Here is a 17,593-nt window from a genome sequence, read left to right as displayed (position 1 = left end):
AGATATTTGTTAAATATAGTAGTGCATTAATAATATTTTAAACTAATAGCTCATATTATTTGAAAGCAATCAGGACTTGCATACTGCTTCCTCAAGCATTATATCCAACCTAAAGCTAATCTTTGGCCATCACCTAAAAGCCAAAAAAAATGAACAATAAAAAGGCACTTATAATATCATAAAAATGATTTTGAAGATTACATGTCCCTTGGTACAATTAGTGACTCGTGGAACTCTTTGATAACCTGCAATTGAGTCGTCCTGTCACACAGACCACTTGTTGAGAGGTTTCTCTTCTTTGTTTTGGATGCTTCCACAAAAACCCATCTTGCAAGGAGTACCCATAAGCTTCTTCCAAATTTGTTTAAATTACTGTTCACTCCGTCCTTGTTCTTCAACCTACTCAAATATCAATCAAGGGCCATTCACCCTTGTACATATCCCTTTAGAGAATTTCTAAAGCACATAAACAAATTTCCACATTGTGCATGCAATTGTAGGAGGTAAAGAACTTCAACCTGGCCCTGGTCAACAACTGGAATGTTTTTTTCTGCAATATGATGAAATTCAGGATTTATAGATTCAATGTAGGAAATCTTGTACAACATTGCAATATCAAGAGTAGAGCAACTCGCTCTATAGAGAGAGAGAGAGAGAGAGAGAGAGAGAGAGATCCATCTCCTCCACACGCCCTGGCAAATTGGTATCTTACAATGGCATGCTATTGAGTAGTTTGATGTGCAGTAAACAATCCCACATAGCTAACTTCCCTGGTTTAGTCACTATATAAACCTTTTGGCTACCTCCGAAGACGTTGCCTTAAACTAATGAGTAAGGAAAACAAAGCGCCCGGGCGACGCCGGGCGCAGCGCTGAGCGTGCTCTCACGCGAACTCTTATTTTTGGAGGGGGAATAGGCTGGCCGGGTGTTGACGCTGCTTACTTTGCAGAACTCGCCTGCGCGGGCCTCCCAATCCTCACAATCTCAAATCCCTAAGAAGTATTCTTTCTGTCGGAACCCCGATGGCAACCGTTTCTGGCAGGGCGCCGCATTTTCTCTCTTCGCCCCGATGGTGCCTTAATCGTCTTCTTGTTGTGGCGTATTCTGGCAGATCCCCTCTGCATGTTTTCTGTTGTAGGGGGCCTAGATCGCCTCAGCATGTCCTCTCTCTGCATGTTCCTCTCTTTGGACAGGACCTTCCATCCACTTCTTTGGCAGAACACCTTTTTGCATCTCGATTTTTGGCTGTTTGGTGGACAGAAGGTAGCAGGTCAAACAAGATTTCTCCATCATCAGACTAGAGTTGCTGGGAAAGACAGTTTTGTCTCATTTTGTCCTTGAAAGCTGAGAAGTTAGCTCGGCAGTTAAGTGAAGGACGCTCGAATTGGTTTTCTAATGTCTCAAGCTTCACTATTCAGCTACAGCAAACTGTACACTGATGAAAGAGCCTTCACAAAACAAGATATTTGCGCTTTTGTCTGGATATTTCTGCGTTACGCTTGTCTGCTTGTGCCAAAGCACAGTGTATGTGGCTGCATATACATGGCACAGAAGGCCATACCAATTGTATGGCCTACGTGCAGGCTCATTCTCTATTCAGATTTTGCAACCGCCCTCTGATGCTTCTATAGGAGGAGACTGCATCTACTTGGAGGCAAGCAAATTCGACACGTGCAATATGAATTGGAGTGGTTGACTCCGAGAGCCATACGGAAACTGTACGGTGAACACTTACGGGTATTTATGGTTCATACCCCCAAGAATTGCATGTGTGCTATACCATACTGGATGGAAAAGTTTTAATGCTAAATGTGACAACTATCTAGTGTTTAGGACTTGATAGCCACTACTGTTAAAACTTGAAGACACCATTGGCTATTGTCCGAGGGTAAACATGTATGATTTTTCAATTTGCCCTCTAAATTAAGCATGGTAGGTATGCTTTGATCATATCATATGCGTATCATATACCGAATATCATACGAGTATATTTACCACAAGAGTATGGAAAGACTAGAGGTGGATTGATACGTCGACTGGTTGATATTTTCGTTTGAGAACAGCTCATTTTCAAGTGCTTTTCAATAACAAAAAAGGTCACACACACACACACACACACACATACATGTTCCAAATGCACGCATGTAGTCTATGGCAAATTAAACGGTCAAAATTAGCCATGGATCAGTAATTACACCTCATGTGAATGTTCTCTCTCATCTCTTACAATAGAGGATGATTGCTTTGATTTTGGTGTCCCCAAAATAGATCCAACTGCTGAAGCACACTGGGTGACCAGAAATTTGCTGGCAACCCCGGAAAAGAGATTTCACTGGTATCTGAGAAAATTGTGTCTACCCTCAATGCTAACCAACAACATCATGGTCTTTCTCCCACCGAACCAAAAGATAAATTTTGCAAACAAATCGAGAGGAGAGCAGCGAGCTTGCCAATAAGGTGAAGGTCAAATCTGCCGACTTGAGTACTATGACCACATAATGCCTTTACCCTATGACTGTTGATTCAAATCAATGGTCATCTCAGGCCAATCCTCAATCGAGCCACGGCGACGAGAGCAGCCTACCAATTTAAGGATTGGTGTGTGCTGAGAAATTTATCTGTTTTTGAGACATCTTAAGGCCCATCTTAAGCTACATTTTATAGGTAATTAGATGTGATATTATGTGAGGCATACATGGGTAGAGCCGACTCCATTGCCCACAAAGATGAAGTTTTACAGAGATCACATTGGCAATGGTTAAATATCGGGGTGCTTGCCCCCATGTAGGTGCAGGTGACAACATCTCGCCCTCGCCTCTCAGGTGCATGTTGCGGGCATAGTGGTAGAGCAGCAGCCTCTCATCGCTTGTGAGCCGAGATCGAGCCGTGTGTGCACCGCATTGACCTTCATTTTGGTCAACCAGCAATTGTCCGCTCAGCTTCACTGGCAACGGCTCTGGACTGCTGCCCGCCGATATATAACCACTGGTTTCAAATTCAAAGCAGGGGCTCATTCAGCGACCAAGGTATATGGAGATAGACATGTCACAAACGATGCGCCATTGGCCAGCTTAGAGTATCCTCATATAGACTCTAGGTAGAGACTGCGCTGGCAGCACCGCAGCTGGCATATCAAGAGAGCACACGACGTGCAAAAAGACGTGAGTCAGGTTCATATAAAAGGGATAAACCAAGCTGCTTAAACCAACACCTAAACCAATAGGTCAAGTTGACAAAGACAAAGGCTGAAGTAAAATGGGCAGAGAGTAAGATAACCAACTCTAAAACAAGCAAACTGTTTTACCATGTGCATGAACGGACATCGCGGTTTCAGAAAACCTTGACTTCTTAACCAATGAGTAGTTAAAGAAGCTATTGCTAGCTCCATCATCTATGAAAGCAGCGACTCTACGGCCACCTATGCTGGCATACAAGCGCACCATGTTGTGTGGACCTATGCTAGGTTGTCACATAGCTGGTGCCACCAAACAAGCATGGCGCTCTACATAGTGATACATTGTCACCTCCCTGAACTCTCTGGAACTGTGAGAGAGCGTATGCACTATGTGCAAGTGTCTAGAGGATTTATCATCTCTCTTAGGCTCATTGCCACTCATACTAGCTTTGAGCTTTGGGCATTTGGCTTTGGTGTGCCTACCTCATTGCAGCTTAAGCAACGATTTTCCTTTTGCACTTTAACATAGCTCTTTTTTTTGGGTGCAATTTGGACTCTCTTTTCTTTTTGAATGGTCACGGTTCTTTAGTCCAACGACCACCATGGTCAGTCCTCTCTCCCTTTCTCTCATTATGGAACCCCTTTGTTTTAAACCATGACCTTTTTTTCTCTTTTTTTCCCAGCCTTGTTTGCCCCATCTCATGCACCACGACGCTTGATGTTATCATATATCTGTGCATATTTGATTCCCTCAAGTAAATCCTTCGGTTGAAGAAGCTCAATGTACTCAAGATAGTCATTTAAGAGACCCCTTTTAAAGCCCCACAAAACCTTGGCATGTATCGATTCCCTTTAGTTGGAGTACTATCTCTCTATAGTTTGAGATGTACTGAGTTAGGGACTTGTTCTGCATTGAACACTTGTCCCATAACTCCCAGTTTTGCTCTTCTTTATTTCTTGACAATAATTTTTTTCAAAACATAGTTTTGAACTCTGCCCAAGTGGCAGGATGAATGCTCAAACTCATCCACCACTTGTACGCCTTGGCAATCAATGGGAAACTAGTCTGTACAGGATGCACATAACTAGGCTGCTTGTGCAACACATGATATTCGACCGCTTAGGAACATTTTCACAGAATCTTTATTCCTCTCCCTTTCCTCGCCTCCAAAACTACAATTTGATATCCTTGAGCAGAGCTGAGTTTGTCTCTACAGATGGCTCCGCATGTATGTCGGCATAGACTCGCATAATCATCGGTGAGACTATGCTCACTCATGCTGTGGGTGTCCTCCTACTTTGAAGAAGAGGAGATGCAACTAAAGTGGTTGTCAGTGCATCTAGACGTGTGAGATGCTCTACAGCATTGTGACTACATCAACCTGTACTTGTTCTAAGGTGGTCAACTTGGCATTAGAATAATTGATGTTACCATATACATGTGGTAGTGATGTGTGTGAACACACTAGGACCTCCGGGGCATTTTTTCCCTCTTTAGGAGGTTTTTTCCCCCGAGCATTGTATATACGCCCATCACTCTAGGGCTATCTATCTTTCCATTGCACAGTAAGTTAAACACACTCTATTGTATGCCTTGAGCTTCCTTCGTCTTCTCCAAGCTGTGTGTGTTTCTCTGCAACCCTAATTCCAACAATTGGTATCAGAGCAGGTCACGTCCTCCCGGGCTTAGTCGCCAGCTGCTCCAACACACGCCTACTCACTTTCTCCGATTTTAGTGAGCTTTGGCAAGCGTTCGCAGGTCGACAAATATTTTGGGCGAGCTCATAGAGCTCGGTCTGCTCAAAATTTTGATTTGGGCTCATTTCGGCCTCCGTTTCCACTATTTTCGGGCAGTTTTCACATCAGGTGCAACATTTACCATGGCTGACAACAACAACACAGATGTGTTCAAGATGTTTGCTGCTGAGGATAGGTTGGATGGGGACAACTACCCTATGTGGGCTTATATCATGCAACATGTTCTTGTGTCAAAGTGTGTCTGGAACATTGTGCAGGGCATTGATGTACGTCCTGGTTCTGAGGATGTAGGCGATGTTGAGGATGTTGCAGGTCTTGCTGCAAGGATTGCAGTTGTTAGAGTTGTTTTACCTACGGCAGAACAAGCTCGTTGGGGTGTTAAGGATGCGCAGGCTCATGCATTGATTGCGTTGTCTGTGAAGCGCACCATTGTTCCTCACATCCGTTCAGCAAAATCTGCAAAACAAGCTTGGGATATTCTAGCAAGTCTTTATGCAAGCCGCAATGAGGCTAAAATTGCTTTGCTGCGTAAAGAGCTGGAGTCGAAGATTATGCATGAGGAAGATGATATGGACACTTTCCTTGCTAGTGTCAAGGATATCAATGAGCAACTTATTTCTGCAGGTGAAGTTATTTCAGACAGTTCCCTTGTGCAGACTGTTCTTGATGCCTCACCAGATTCTTACCAGACTTTTGCTAGTACTTGGAGACTTATGACCCAAGGAAATCTAGAAGTTGTCAAGTTTGATGCATTATACACATTACTATTGCAAGAGTCACTTTCCAGAAAAACAGGACTAGACAGCGTGCAGTTGAACAGGCTTTTATTGCTTCTCAAAGAAAGGGTGGTAACAGCAATGCAACCACTTCTTATGGTTCTGCTACGAGTGGCAAAAATACTGTTCCTAATGCTTCTGTTGGCAACACTTCGTCTGGCAATTCTGGTGATAAGGGCAAAAAGAAGATGCGTTGCCATTATTGTAAATCTAATGATCACTTGATCAAGCAGTGTCCTAAGTTGAAGGCAAAAGAGGCTAAGAAGAAAGAGGGTGGTTCCACTGTAAATGTTGGTTCCACTACAAATGCAGCCATTGTTGAGTCTTCTGTAAAAGGAGACTGTAAAGCTGATGTTGATGCAGAATGGGCTTTTAGCACAGAGTGCACTTACAATCCTGCTGTCCATGATGCATGCTTGTCAGTTGCTGCAGATTCACATGTGTGGTATTTTGACAGTGGTGCTACAAAGCACATTACCTCACATCGTGAATTGTTTACCTCTCTCGAGTCTGTCCCTCATGGGAATTCAGTCACTTGTGCCAACAATGCCTCTTATCCAGTTCAGGGAGTTGGAAAGATTGTGCTTACTACTGCAAATGGAAGTTCCTTCACACTTGTTGATGCACTTTATGTACCTGGGATCAAGAAGAATCTCTTGTCTGTATCCGCACTTGCTAGACTTGGACTTGTAGTCAAATTTGTGGATGACAGATGTACAGTTCATGATCTCAGTTTTGGTGATGAAATTGTTGCATCTGGCCTTTTGTGCCGTGGGATGTATAAGCTCACTTTGTATGACAAGTGTGGACAAAATTTTGCAAATGCTGTTGCAAATTCAAGGACTATTTCAGATGCAAAACTTTGGCATGCACGTTTTGGTCATCTAAATATTTCCAGTTTGCTGCGTTTGCAGAAATCTAATATGGTTGCTTCTTTGCCACCTCTTGAAGCACCTGTCAAACATGTTTGTGAAGGCTGTATTTTGGGTAAGATGCAACGTTCTAAATTTCCAAAGGATGGTTCAGTTCGAGCCACATGCAGGTTGCAGCTTGTGCATAGTGATGTTTGTGGGCCCATGCAAACTCCGTCCTTGGGCAATTACCTGTACTTCGTGACTTTCATTGATGATTACTCCAGGCATGCATGGGTATTTCTGCTTAAAGCGAAGTCCGAAGTTTTTATGTGCTTCAAACAATTTCTGGCTATGGCTGAAAATGTGTCGAAATGTACTATGTGCACCCTCCGTTCCGATCGAGGGGGGGGGGGGGGGGGTATATGTCTCATGAATTTAATGCATTTCTGGCTAGTCGTGGGATAAAACACCAATGTAGAGTGCCTTATATACCTCAGCAAAATGGTATTGCTGAGAGGAAAAATAGGTCACTGACAGAAATGGCACGATGTATGGTCAAAAGTCAAGCTTTGCCGCATTCTTTTTGGCTTGAGTCCATCATGTGTGCCACTTATGTACTTAACAGGTGTCCTACGAAAGCTTTGCAGTCTATTACTCCATATGAAGCATGGCATGATAGAAAGCCTTCTATTGAGCACATGCGTGTTTTTGGCTCTTTGGCATATGCTTTGGTGCCACAAGTGCAACGCAGAAAATTGGATGATAAGGCTGTCAAATGTATTTTTGTTGGTTATAGTGCTGAAAGCAAAGGTTACAGGTTGTATCATCCGCAAACAAAACGTATTCTGGTTTCTCGGGATGTAGTGTTTGTGGAAGATTCTGTTCAACCCTTGCTGTAATGTACTAGAGACAGTAATGTAAGCTCACATGACATTTATGACACTTTGTTGCCTCTTTTCAGTGGTGGAAATACAAATGTAAGTTCCAATGAGGCAAATGTACAGCCTATGTGGGTTTGTGAAAATGTTTTAGATCAGCCTATTACTGATGCAGATGTACATGATGTACTTGATGAGGAAAGGGCTGAAAATGAGCAGGCTAGAGGTATCTCAAAATGGCTGGTGCACACTTTGCGTGACAGTAAATTGGATGCACCTTTGTCTAGTCGTACTCGTTCAGGCTCTCGCCATGCATCTTATGCATCAGATTGTTATGCTTTGGCTGTGTCTAGCTTACATGATGTTGAGGAGCCTCTGTCTTTTGATGAAGCACAAAATTCAGAAAATTGGATGGCTGCCATGCAATCAGAATATGATGCACTCTTAGAAAATGACACATGGACTTTATGTGATTTGCCTCCTGGCAAAAAGGCCATTGGTACGAAGTGGGTTTACAAGTTGAAACGCAAGCCGGATGGTGAGATCGATCGCCATAAGGCTTGACTTGTTGCAAAAGGTTATGCACAGCAAAAAGGCATAGATTATGAAGAGACTTTTGCTCCCACTTGTCATATGACTACTGTACGTTTTCTATGTGCATTGGCAGCTCATTTTGGTTGGGATGTACATCAATAAGACATTGTTACTGCTTTTTTGAATGGTGACATATTTGAGGAAGTTTATGTAACGCAGCCTCGCGGTTTTGTCATAAAAGGACAAGAGGACAAAGTGTGCAGATGTAAGAAGGCTTTGTATGGGTTGAAGCAACTCCTCGTGCTTGGTATGAGAAAGCTGACACTCATTTGGTTAAACGAGGCTTTCGTAACAGTCCAACAGAAAGCACATTGTATGTAAAGCGTGAGGATGATGTACTTCTCATTGTGGTTCTTTATGTCGATGATTTGCTGATCACTGGACCAAATGAGAGACATATTGCTGAATTTAAGGCTGATTTGAATGCTAATTTCAAGATGAAAGATTTGGGACTGTTGCATCATTACTTGGGTATACAGTTTAAGCAGTGTGATGGTGGTATTGCCTTGTGTCAGAAAAGTTACATAGAGACATTGCTATGTATGTTTGGACTTGAGGATTGCAAACCTATTGCCACTCCCATAGAAACAGGTTTGAAGTTGAGTCTACATGATGCTGGCGATCCTGCTGATGTCACTCTTTATCAAACTATTGTTGGCTGCCTCATTTATGTATGCAACACGAGGCCGGATATTCAGTTTGCAGTCTCACAGGTCAGCAGATTTATGCATAGCCTAGGGTCTAAGCATTAGCAAGCTGTCAAGAGGATTTTCCGCTACCTTAGTGGCACTTTACATCTTGGCTTGTTTTATCCCAATGGGGGGATCATTGCCGCCAGACTTACATGCTTTTTCGGACTCAGATTGGGCTGGTTGTTTTGACACGCGAGTGTCCACAAGTGGTTTTTGTTTCATGCTTGGCAGTTCATGTATATCATGGTTGAGCAAGAAGCAACCTACTTTGGCCAGTTCGAGTTGTGAGGCTGAGTACAGGGCAGTCTTCACAGCTACGGTTGCGTGTGTATGGCTCAGACGCCTTATGGCTGATTTGGGTGTTGGACAGGACACTGCCAACACTATCTACACTGACAGTCAGAGCGCATTGGCAGTTGCGAGGAACCCAGTTTTTCATGCTCGCACAAAGCACATTGAGGTGCATTACCACTATGTCAGGGAGAGGCTCTCAACAGGAGAGATCAGCTTGGCTTATGTGCCAACACAGGAAAACCTTGCAGATCTTTTCACAAAGGCATTGTCTCGTGAGAAGCTTGAAGCTTTCCGCAAAGCTTTGGGATTACTCCCCTTTGTGGACTGATCATGTCCTTAGGGCATGGCACTTCCCTTTACTCATGTGCCAGCTCTCATTCACCGCATCACTCCAGGGGGGATTTGTTACCATATACATGTGGTAGTGATGTGTGTGAACACACTAGGACCGCCGGGGCATTTTTTCCCTCTTTAGGAGGTTTTTTCCCCCGAGCATTGTATATACACCCATCACTCTAGGGCTATCTATCTTTCCATTGCACACTAAGTTAAACACACTCTATTGTATGCCTTGAGCTTCCTTCGTCTTCTCCAAGCTGTGTGTGTTTCTCTGCAACCCTAATTCCAACAATTGAATATCCTGTTAGATAGGGATTTCAATGACATGATTACGATCGTGTGATTACATTAATAACTCTAGTAATTACATAAGAAAAAGACGTGATCACGTTAATTGTTAACGTGACCTTGATGATGATTTGCAAAAATCAATAGAGCCGGTTAATCCACCGAGTAAAATCATATTCTCTCAGGGCCCATCGGGGTTTTTTTTTCCGGTGAGAAAAGACATTGCTTGATGGACCCGTTGAAAAAATAAAAAAATCCGACGAACGTAATTATATAAAGTAAACCTCGTGCTTACCTGGTACTTTAACTAGGTAAATCTCTAGGGATGTATGCAAGCGTCGGGTACAATCATCTTCTTGTGAAAAACCGAACATCTAGTTCTTATGCCTTCAGTTTTAATTGAAAGCAATGGAGAAAAATATCGGCAACAACAGGTGTTACGAAGAAACCAAAGAATAAAAAAGTCCCTGGCAAAGAGTGGGATTATATGCTCACAACATATACGGTCGATATATGGAGTGACAATGTAAATTTTGCTTCACAACAAAATCAAGCGGTGCATCACGTATTAGGGATCATTTTTTGAGTAACATTAAAAAGAATTGTAGGAAATGTGAAAATCCTCAGACACCTGCAATTACAAAGCGTTTGACATAAGAGCTCGCCAAAAAGGGTGGCAAGAGACAACATATATATAGCTCTATTATGGATGTAAGTCAAGAGCAGTCAAAGCCAAATATTAACTCTGCTGATCCTGTGGTGACACCAACTAACCTTGGAGAACAGTCTACGCAGGTAGAACATTAAACAACGTTCTTTTTAAGCGTCACAATGAAGGTGGACTTGGTCAAATGCGGCAAAAATCATTGCATCAAAGCTTTCGAATACAGTCTCTAGAAGAAGCACAAACTGCACTCGCCAAAGTGGTTTTCTTCACTCGAAGTGCTCTAGTCATGGTAGACAACAATCATTGGAAGGCCGCTTAGAAGAAAATTGGTGAGTTTGACTCAGGATTTTTAGCTCCTTCTTATCACACGATACGAAATATTCTCTTGGATAAATGTTATATCGAAGTCAAAGAGAGTGTTGCCAAACAATACTTGAAAATATTTCTCTTTCTGGATGCACAATTGTGAGTGATGGTTGGTCAAATGTTCAAAGAAGACCACTGATCAATACAATGTTGGTTTGTCCAAGGGGAGAAACGTTCATAAAGACGATTGACAGTTTCAGTGCAATTAAAAGTGAAAAATACATTTCTGAGGTCTTGATTAATGTCATTAAAGAAATCGGAGTTGAACATGTCGTTCAAATAGTCATGGACAACGCAAAAAAGTGTAAAAATGCTAGCAAATTAATAAAGAAGTGCTTTTCACATATTTCATCAATGGTTGTATATACACAGTTTAAACTTAGTGCCGAAAGATTGGTACTCTAGTGAAGAAACCACATGGTTCGCCAAAATAATTGATACAACGCGTCAAGTTGTGAAATTTATCTTGAAACGACAAAGAGTGCGTGATTTGTACATAACACGTATGTCAGTGATGTTGAAACTTTCTGCTGAAACTCGATTTTGCACATATTTTTATACATTGGAATTACTTCTCCGCAATAAGTGCGCTATGATTGACACTTTTAATTCCACGGTCTTGACGAATGGCAGCTTGAGCAGAAAGAAAAAGTGAAAGCAAAAATTACATGTCTACGTGGCTCTATGAACAAGGTTGGTTGGTGGAGGAGTGTAATGGATGCATACCATGTAATAATGCCCGTTATGTTTGCGATTTGTAACCTTGATCAGAAGGCGCCAAATATGGGCAAAGTGTGGATGACATGGTGGTCAGTCCAACAGAGTCTTGAAAATCTTGAGGAGCTAAAAGAGTCTGTAGTAGAGAAGGAGTGGCGACTACTGTTCTCTGGCAAACAACAAAGAATTTTGGCTAAGTATTTTCATACAAGATGGAAGAGCGCTCATAGTTCACGCCATAGTGTAGCCTACATGCTCAATTTGGAGTATTGGAATTTAGATATGATGTCCAACACAGAGGTGGCCATCGATTTCTATGACGTGGTCAACACGTTTTACTCCAATGTTCAGAACCGAATTGATTGTATCAAAGAAATGAGTGCATTTAGATTAGAAGGTCCTTTTGCGAATGATTTTGTACAGTCAATGACAAAAGAGCAACCTGCATGAAAGTGGTGGATGATGAATGGTGGAGAGTATTACTCAACCTTACGTTTCCTTGCAATGAAAGTACTAGCATAATGTACAGCAAACTCAAGTTCAGAGAGAAAGTGGAGTATATACAAGTATGTTCATAGCACTATTTGCAACAGATTATTGGTAGACAGAGCTGAAGAATTACTGTATATGTTTTGCAACACAAAGATATTGCATCACATTAAAAGTGCTGGCTATGAAGAGGAAATGCCAATCTGGTTGTATGATTGTAAAATCGAAGACAAAGAAGAGTTCAATGTCGGTGTATCTCAATGCACTATAGACGAAATAGAAGAGAATTTGATAATAGACGTGGAAGTTGAATTACAAGAAGAACCACAACATTCGGTCTCATAAGTAAATAAAAACTTCACAGATTCAATATAGCTTGAGAGTAGAATAAAAATTGTGTCAAAAATCATTATGAAAGAGTTTGTATTCAATGTGTTTTAATCATATACAATGCCTCATAGTAGCAATTATACATAGTCTGTCAATCTCAATCGTTATGCTCAAAACTTGCATCTTCGTCACCAAATATATTTCTAATTGGGCTTGGGGTATCTTGGCGGGCTTGCTTGAATTTATACTCATTTGTCATGCCAAACATATAATAAATATTCCTTGTGAAATATCTTGTGAATAGATTACGCATCGACTACTATTTTGCATTAAACTAATTAAACAGACGAGATGATAATATTGACCACATATCAATGTATAGTATCCACTCTATCCATCAAAATTCTTGTAGTAGCAAATTGGAAATTAGGAAGATGAAGATACATCCGAAGCAAGCGAGGCGACCAAATCTAGATGCAAAACAGGGTGACTAATGTGTATCCCTTGTACATACGGAGGATTCACTCACTGTGTCAGATTCTGAACATCTTGGCTTAAGTGATAAATACTTTTCTCCTTCCGGACATGTGATGATTGGAGTGTTTGGGTGGCTATAGAAATTAACAGTGTTATTTCTATTTCTTTCTCTGCCAGCTGTGTCGTATAAATTTCTTTTTTCTTTGTCAACTATAGGTCGGCCCCTTCAACTATCAATGCCAGCTCATCTCTCCCTGATATCATGGGTGGCAATAGTTCTCTCCTTCGACGAAAAGTCTACTGGTCGCCGTTGCAAAAAATGAACATACAACATTTTTGCAAAATATAACACACAACTGCATTGTGCAGTGGATGACCATAAACTTCCAAGTGGATCCTCTCAACGTTTTCTTTGATCGCTTCGTGGAGGCACTTCGATACCTTCCATCATTCTTTCTTTATCTCAGCATCCTCACATAACCATATTGTTTTAATCATATCCTTGGTCACTTCTTTATTGATAACTTTCCATTGCATGTGGTTTGGATTTGCCCATTTTGATAGTCGTTGAGCAGTGCGCGTCGCTTGCTGTGCCGACATACCGTACGCTAGAGATTTCATGCATTGAAATGCATTGACATCCGCTTGATGTTGATCATCTGACACTGATTGGGTATCACAAACTAGTTCTGCAATCGGCCACAGTATCTTAGAGCTGCAATGGACAAATAGATAATTATTCAATATCTTTGACAAAAATATATTCTTACGATTCAATTGTCTCACAGATACACAAAGACAACAGTCTCGTCCACTACACAACACGTCGTAGGTCCCTTCAGTCAAATCAAAATTGACTGAACCAATTGAACGACAATACAAATGACTAAAGATAATTGATCCGATTGAAATACAAGACAATTGATCAAATTGAACTACAAGATAATTGATTAGAGACATAGATTCAAATATACTTCAAATGACTCAATGAGGTGAACCACACCAAACTCAGATAATAGACTTCATTACAAATAAAATATCCAGACAACAAAACAAATGTATAGCACAAAAATGTTCAGGTCGGGTAGAAAGATGACACAAGTTCAACAAGCGATCGCTAGACAGGATTAGGGTCTATCTTTAAATGCTCTCTGAAAAAGATTAAAACATTTGATGCGTTTCTTCTAGCTTCCCGCTCTCTTAACTTCATCCAACGATCTACTTTGTCTAACTAGCCCTCATGACATCTTAATCGGGGTGGTAAAATACTTCTTTTGGGAAATAAACTTTCTTAGCTGCACTCAAAAAGTCTATCAACATGTTGAATAGAAATCCTAATGCATACATGTCTCTTGCTTTTGTGTGTGCATATGTGCACCATGGATCATATATTTTTGGAGCAATCCACGGTTGCTTTGCAATCTCTCCTTTCCCTGCTTTATGTGCCTCCAAAACTGTAGGGTCCGACTGTCCGCTTGGATGCAATTAATTATTTGATACACGCTTGGCTGGGATTCTAAGCATCATGCCCCAATCAATGATACCAACATGGGGTTTATTTGCGCGAGTAAAGTCCAACATTATGTTGAAAGGGTGCAGGTCGCTATGCACTATACTAGCCGAGTGAGTAGCCGAATGCCATCAATTAAAGCGTGTAAGATTTCTTGAATTTTCTCAATCATTGCTTTAATCCGTGCAGTCTCCATCTCTGGTAACTATTGATTTTCTGGTGGGAATGACCTCCCATCATATTGTAGCCTCTACAAGTGGCGTTTGAACGCTCCATGGGCGAATGGCAAGCGGCACATCATGTCCCCCAAGGTGTCCCCATTGTAGTATAGAAAGACTATGATCTAGAGAGCTTTGGTGGTAAAGCCAATGCATCTTATAATGGAGGTATGAAGTGTTTGCATTACTTGCTCTGTTTAAAAGCTATCAAATTTTGTTTCACTCCCTCCCTTGTAGAATTTTTTTCACATATGTAATGTGCTCTGAAAAGAAAGAGCATAATGTGCACACACCAAAAGAGCCTGCTCCAACCCTTGTACCTTTGACCAGGGCCTCGTGGGGAATACCAACCAGATGAGCGCACTTGGCATTCAATGTCGTGCGCATGATTGTGCTGGTGCCGCTGGCATCTGATCGGCCACCCACAGGCGTTTGCGTATCTTGGGCTATCTTCAATATCTTGGGTAAGGAAGCTTGGTCCTTAGCTTTCACCCACTTCATCTTGACCTTTTGTTCCTCCCATAATTTGTCCCAGAGCTCTAATTTTGCCATATTGAAGGTAGGAGAGATATCCTCCTTTAAGTCTCTACAACAGACTTTCATATTGCCCAAACATTGTCCTAACCTTGTGGTGGGGGTCAAATTCTTGAATCCTTGTTGAAATCAGCAACTCATATTGGCCTTCACCTCACAACCTATGCTTTGTGTTCTCCCATATAGTGCTAGTGAGGTCTTTAATGAAGACATTACTTTCACTAATCTTATGTATGCAACGATCTGCACATGATGATTTTGCCAAAATACATTCTTTTTGAATGGCACACATAATAATTTTCTCTTGATATGGCATCATTTTTGCATTGGACAACAAAAAACAACATATCAAATACAATTTCATGGGTGCACACTTCACTGACACTCTCACACTAGCTTAGACAAACCATAACGATGACTTGAAGACTTTAACAAATGTGCACGATTATATTGACACACATTGGAAAAAAAATTCACTTTAAAATGCAATGTTTACTCATGTAAAATGAAGAATAAACAAGTAGCTTTTAAGAACTTTATCCAAACCAAACAATACAAGTTAAAAACCTGAAACATTTCAGCATATTGTAAATTTATTACCATTATTTTGAACATTGCACTCCCACACTAGTTCAAACAAACCGTACACTGACTTAAAGACTTCAAAAATTTGTGCAAGATAACATTTATTCAGGCTGAGAATCATTTTGACTTTAAAATAATATGTTTACTCGTGTAAAATGCAATAAAAATAAGTAACTGCTAATAAAATTATCCAGATCTTACAAAAAATGTTAAAAACCCAAAATAATTCAAAATATTTTGATAGAACATAAGATATGAGTTTATATTTTGCACGTTATCACGATTCATTTCAAAAAAATACCTCTTAAAAGATTCATGCATCGTGATGTACATATTGTCAATTTTATTTTAGCTCATATTAAAACATTGAAAGTATACAAACCAATCATAAATTGCAAAGAACATCTTGCTCTTTAAAAAAATAAAAATGAATATTTAACATGCAAATTGTGTGCATATACTTTTTTACATAGAGGAATAACATAATGTAAATATTACTTATGTAAATATAGCATTTAAAATAGCGATGATGATTGACAAATAAATCATTCTTTTGAATATAATTAGCTAGTATATATTTTTATAAGAGCACTTAAAAACAACAATATCGAACGATTCAAACATTTGTATATGAAATACTCTTCGCGACCGCGTTATCGACCAAGTATTTCATATACTTAATACTTTAAAAAATAAACTATACATGCACATACAAATATATGGCATTCTTACGACAGGGTTAACGACCTGAACGCCACATTTATGCAAAAACAGATGCTTCTAACAAACGACACTCAATTAGCCGCGTTACCAATCGAGTGCCGCCGAAATCTAAAGAGAAATAATGGATTACATACAAGCATCATATAGCCGCGTTACCGACCGATGTCCATATGTTTTTTTGAAAAGAGGAGGGGAAGTTGACTCACCATAAGGATACTAGAATCGTCGCGTTACCGACATAGTACCCAGACACTAAGCCAATACTTACCACAAAGACACCATATTCCCTACGTCACCGAGGTAAGCACTGTTCCGTAGAACAGCTTACACACACACTCGCATTGTGAGACACGCTGCCACATAAAGCATACACACACACACACCACATACCCGGGTCGTGTGGTCATGTACTCCACTACTGCCGCGCATTGCGATGTAGAGCACGCTCCCACACGACCCCCTCTCTCCTCTTGACGTACCTGCGAAGGCGCTCTCTCTCTCTCTCTCTCTCTCTCTCTCTCTCTCTCTCTCTCTCTCTCTCTCTCAAGATAGCTCAAGGAATAACACCCAGTAGGCCCGATCGTGGCCCTATATATATTATTTTGCGGGCCTGTCGGGCTGGCTATTGACTTTTCTCGGTGGGCCTGTAGGGAAAACTGAATAGCTCGCGGGCTTTTTGTGGGTTTCCAAGTTGCTCTTAACCGGCTTGTTTGTGATCATGTTAAGTGTGATTATGTAAATGTGTCAATAAGACCTTGTGATCACATAATTTTTTTGGTAATTATGTAAATATTAAATCCCTACCGCTAGAGAGCTCTGTCTCTACAAGGATATTGGCAGGTATCGCCCAGGTCATAGTCCTCATCATCATCATCCAAGGGTTCCTCGTTGCCCCCCTCAGCAATGTCGATATTCATAAACTATGGTCAACAGGGTCGGCGGCCTCTACAGGCGCACCAGGTCTAATGGCAGGGTCTACGGCCATAAAGAGCGTTGGCGGATCATGTGAAATGTTCGATAAGCATGCTCTAGAGTGAAAAAGGTCCTGGCATCTACGGTTTGATAGTTCACTTGGGATCAAGCCCACCACCGTCGACAACAAGCCCAAAAAACCTAGAGAGCTAAAAGACAGTGGGGACACACTATGACGTGTGTATATTTTTTTTTGATGTTTTAGCAAATAAATACACAAAATTAAAAATTTAATGGATATTTGTACAAAAACGCTAAAAAGAATTGAGAAAATGTTGAAAAATTCACCCCCCTCAGCGTAAAAATCAATATAGAAGTACTTTGCGAGAGTCGACCGTGCACAAAATCGATGGAGCT

At 41.0% G+C, this 17,593-nt stretch overlaps 1 non-coding gene across 1 annotated transcript; it reads left to right on the top strand.

The window, feature by feature from the left end:
- Positions 1 to 814: 814 nt before the first annotated feature.
- On the top strand, positions 815 to 972 carry LOC147451013 (U12 minor spliceosomal RNA). The gene has a single exon (XR_015189327.1). It is a non-coding gene; the product is annotated as a U12 minor spliceosomal RNA (small nuclear RNA).
- Positions 973 to 17,593: the final 16,621 nt, after the last annotated feature.

This window comes from Adiantum capillus-veneris, chromosome 9 (genome assembly GCF_014529385.1).
Source record: "Adiantum capillus-veneris isolate H3 chromosome 9, ASM1452938v2, whole genome shotgun sequence".
NCBI classification, from domain to species: domain Eukaryota; kingdom Viridiplantae; phylum Streptophyta; class Polypodiopsida; order Polypodiales; family Pteridaceae; genus Adiantum; species Adiantum capillus-veneris.
Note: the sequence above shows the minus strand (reverse complement) of the source record. Positions and strands in the feature narration are given on the sequence as shown.